We start from the raw sequence: 5,171 nt of genomic DNA, 5'->3' as shown, positions 1-5,171 counted from the left end.
ATAACAGATACCACAGAAATATAAAGGATAAAAGACAGTTAAATGCCAGCGAATCAAAAGCCTAGAGGAAATGGACAAATTCCTAGGCACATACAACCTATCAAGACTGAATCATAAGGACATAAAAAATGTGAACAGACCAATAAGGGGTAAGGAGATTGAATCAGTAATAAAAACCTTCTAACAAATAAAAGTCCAGAATCAGATGATTTCCACAGTGAATTCTACCAAACATTTTAAGAAGAAATAATACAAATACTTTTAAAACCCTTCCCAAAAAGTTGAAGAGGTTGAAATACTCTGAGGCACATTTTACAAAGCTCTTTTTTATCTTGATATCAAAACCAGACAGGAGCACTACAAAAAAAAAAAAAAAACAAAAAAAAAACAAAAAAACAAACAAACAAACAAACAAACAAAAACAAACAAACAAACAAACAAAAAACAAAGCAGCAACAAAAAGAACTACTGGAGGGCGCCTGGGTGGCTCAGTGGGTTAAGCCGCTGCCTTCGGCTCAGGTCATGATCTCAGGGTCCTGGGATCGAGTCCCGCATCGAGCTCTCTGCTCAGCAGGGAGCCTGCTTCCCTCTTTCTCTCTGCCTGCCTCTCCGTCTACTTGTGATTTCTCTCTGTCAAATAAATAAATAAAATATTAAAAAAAAAAAAAAAAAAAGAACTACTGGATAATATCCCTGATAAATAAAAATTTAAAAATTCTCTACAAAATGCTACAAAACTGAATTCACCAGCACATATCAGTAAATGTGATGCATTATATTAATAGAATGATCAATAAAAACTCATATGATCAACTCAATATATGCAGAAAAGGCATTTGACAAAATTCAACACCCTTTCATAATAAAAATACTCACCAAACTGGGTACAGAAAGAATACACATCAACATAATAAAAACCACATATTCCGTGGAAGGATTCAAGAGGGCAGAGAAGTAGCAAGCTGAGATGACATCAGGTAGCAGGAGATCAGCTAGATAGCTTATCTAACCATTGCAAACACTTACAAATCCAATGGGAGATCAAAGAGAAGGAGAGCAACAATTCTAGAAACAGAAAATTGATCACTTTCTGAAAGGTAGAACTGGAAGAAAAGTGAACCCAAAGAATGGGAAGGTAGACCGTGGGGGGAGGGGCCAGCTCCCGGCAAGCGGTGGAGCAACGGAGCACAAAATCAGGACTTTATAAAAGTTTGATCCAATGAGGGATATCACCCCCGAGGCTAAACCAGAGTGAAGCCCAAGTGGGGTCAGCATAGCCCCAGGTCCCTCAGGGTCACAGAAGGACCAGGGGTATCTGAGTGTCACAGAACTCACAGGCATTAGAGTGGGGAAGCCGGCTACAGAAACAAAGCTGAGGAGTGAGCTCTCAACCCAGAGTTACTTTGAACCAGGCATAGGCAGGGTGAGCTTGGAGCAGGGCCAAGGGCCAGGGAGACGGGAGTAATTGAGCTCTTTTTTTCAAGCACGGCCAGAAGCCAGGGAGATGAGAATGACCAAGGACTTTTCTCCAAGTGCAAGTGACAGAGTGCTTTTCTCCAAGCATGGCCAGAGGCCGGGAAGATGGGAGTGATTAAGCACTTTTCTCTGAGGGTGCACTGAGGAGCGGGGCCCTGAGCTCTCCACTCCTTTGGGCCAGATTGTGAGACCGCCATTATCATTCCATCATCCAGAACTCTACAGAAAGCCTTCAGGGAACAAAAGCTCCCGGATTACTTAGCCTTACCCCAGGTAAGGTCAGGACAAATCCATCTTGGGCAAAGACACTTGAGAATCAATACAACAGGCCCCTTCCCCAGAAGACCAACAAGAAACCCAGCCAAGATCAACTTCACTTACTAAGGAGAACAGTGGAATTCCAGAGGAGGAGAAAGCAAAACAAGGAATTCATGGCTTTCTCCCAATGATTCTTTAGTCTTGCAGTTATATTTTTTTTCTTTTTTCTTCTGCTATTTTTTTAACTTTTACCCTTTCCTCTTTTAATGATTTTTTAAACTAGTTTATTATTAAAATACCTTACAAAATAATAATCTATTTTGAACCTTCATTATTATAGTCATATTTTATCCTCCATTGTATCTAACTATATATTTTTTTACACATAGGGTTTTTTCTTCTAAAAAATTTGGGGTATAACTTCTCCTAATAGATCAAAATATACCCTAAATCTAGCTCCAAGATTGTTCTAGTGTCCAGCCTGAACAAATTCTCTCCAGTTTATTTTTCTTTATTGTCCTAACCAACTTGCTCTATCAACTTAGTTTTTAGAAATTAAATCTTTTTTCCTCGTTTTTATAGGTTTATTCCATCCCTTCATTGTGCCTACCCTTATAGGTTTTCATCCTTTAAAATCTTGGGAGGTAGTTTCTTCTAAGAGACCAAAATACTCCCAAAATTAAGTGAGTGACCCTGTTCTAGTCACAAGTCTAGTATATATATATATATATTTTCTTTTTTAATATTTTCCCTTGTTTTCCTTTTTTTAAACCTTTTTTTTCCCCCTTGAACTTCTTTTTTATCCCCTTTCATTCCCCCACAACTTGGGGTCTCTTCTGATTTGGTTAAAACACATTCTCCTGGGGTCTTACCACCCTTTTAGCATTTTATTTGCTCCTTTATATATTCTTATCTGCTCAAAATGACAAGGTGGAAAAACTCACCACAAGAAAAAGAAAAAGAGGCAGTACCAAAGACTAGGGACCTAATCAAAACAGACATTGGTAATATGACAGAACTAGAGCTCAGAATGACAACTCTCAAGTTTCTAGCTGGGCTTGAAAAAGGCATGGAAGATATTAGAGAAATCCTCTCCCAAGAGATAAAAGCCCTTTCTGGAGAAATAAAAGAACTAAAATCTAACCAAGTTGAAATCAAAAGAGCTATTAATGAGGTGCAATAAAAAATGGAAGCTCTTACTGCTAGGATAAATGAGGCAAAAGAATTAGTGATATAGAAGACCTAATAATGATGGAGAATAAAGAAGCTGAGCAAAAGAGAGACAAATACTGGACCACAAGGAGAGAATTTGAGAGATAAGTGAAACCATATGATGACACAACATTAGAATAATTGGGATCCCAGAAGAAGAAGAAAGAAAGAGGGGAGCAGAAGGTATATTGGAGATAATTTTTGTAGAGAATTTCCTTAATATGGCAAAGGGAACAAACATCAAAATCCAGGAGACAAAGAATGACCCCCAAAATCAATAAAAATAGGTCCATACCACGTAAACTGATAGTAAAATTTACAACTGTTAACGACAAAGAGAAAATCCTGAAAGCAGCCTGGGAAAAGAAGTCTGTACTGTACAACAGTAAAAACATTTGATTGGCAGCAGACTTATCCACAGAGACCCGGCAGGCCAGAAAGAACTGGCATGATATATTCAGAGTGTTAAATGAGAAAAACATGCAGCAAGAATACTAAATCCAGCTAGGCTATCACTGAAAATAGAAGGAGAGATTAAAAAGCTACCAGGACAAACAAAAGCAGAAAGAATTTGCAAACACCAAACCAACTCTCCAGGAAATATTGAAAGGGGTCCTCTAAGCAAAGAGAGAGCCTAAAAGTAGTAGATCAGAAAGGAACAGAAACAATATACAGTAACAGTCACATTATAGGCAATAAAATGCCACTAAATTCATATCTCTCAATAGTTACCCTGAATGTAAATGGCCTAAATGCACCAATCAAAAGACACAGGGTATCAGAATGGATAAAAAGCAAAACCCGTCAATATGCTGCCCAAGAAACTCATCATAGACCCGAAGACACCCCCAGATTTAAAGAGAGGGGGTGGAAAGCAATTTACCATGCTAATGGACATCAGAAGAAAGCTGGGGTGTTATTCCTTATATCAGATCAATTAGATTTTAAGCCAAAGACTATAATAAGAGATGAGGAAGGACACTATATCATACTCAAAGGGTCTGTCCAACAAGAAGATTTAACAATTTTAAATATCTATGCCCTTAACATGGGAACAGCCAACTATATAAACCAATTAATAACAAAATCAAAGAAACACATTGACAATAATAAAATAATAGTAGGGGAATTTAACACTCCCCTCATTGAAATGGACAGATCATCCAGGCAACAGATAAACAAGGAAAAAGGCCTTAAATTACACACTGGACAAGATGGACAAACAGGTATATTCAACAAATTCCATCCCAAAATAACAGAATACACATTCTTCTCTAGTGCACATGGAACATTCTCCAGAATAGACCACATCCTGGGTCATAAATCAGATCTCAACTATTATCAAAAGATTGGGATCATCCCCTGCATATTCTCAGACCACCATGCTCTGAAACTAGAACTCAATCACAAGAGGAAATTTAGAAAGAACACAAATACATGGAGACTAAACAGCATCCTTCTAAAAAATGAATTGGTCAACCAGGAAATTAAAGAAGAATTGAAAAAATTCATGGAAACAAATGCTAATGAAAACAAAAGTGTTCAAAATCTGTGGGATACAGCAAAGGCACTCCTGAGAGGAAAATATAAAGCTCTACAAGCCTTTCTCAAGAAACAAGAAAGATCTCAAATACACAACATAACCCTACACCTAAAGAAGTTGGAGAAAGAACAACAAAGAAAGCCTAAACCCAGCAGGAGAAGAGGAATAATAAAGATCAGAGAAGAAATCAATGAAATATAAACAAAAAAAATTAAAAAAATAAAAACCAACAACAACAAAAAAATAGAACTAATCAATGAAACTAGGAGCTGGTTCTTTGAAAGAATTAATAAGATTGATAAACCCCTTTCCAGACTTATCAAAAAGAAAAGAGAAAGGACCCAAATAAATAAAATGATGAATGAAAGAGGAGAGATCACAACCAACACCAAAGAAATACAAACAATTATAAGAATATACTATGAGCAACTCTACGCCAACAAATTCAACAATTTGGAAAAATGGATACATTCCTAGAGACATATAAACTACCACAACTGAACCAGGAAGAAATAGAAAACCTGAACAGACCCATAACCAGTACGGAGATTGAAACAGTCATCAAAAATCTCCAAACAAACAAAAGCCCCGGGCTAGATGCCTTCCCAGGGGAATTCTACCAAACATTTAAAGAAGAATTAATTCCTATTCTCCTGAAACTGTTCCAAAAAAATAGAAATGG

This window comes from Mustela nigripes, chromosome 1, assembly GCF_022355385.1.
Source record: "Mustela nigripes isolate SB6536 chromosome 1, MUSNIG.SB6536, whole genome shotgun sequence".
NCBI classification, from domain to species: domain Eukaryota; kingdom Metazoa; phylum Chordata; class Mammalia; order Carnivora; family Mustelidae; genus Mustela; species Mustela nigripes.
This window is presented reverse-complemented; position numbering follows the sequence as displayed.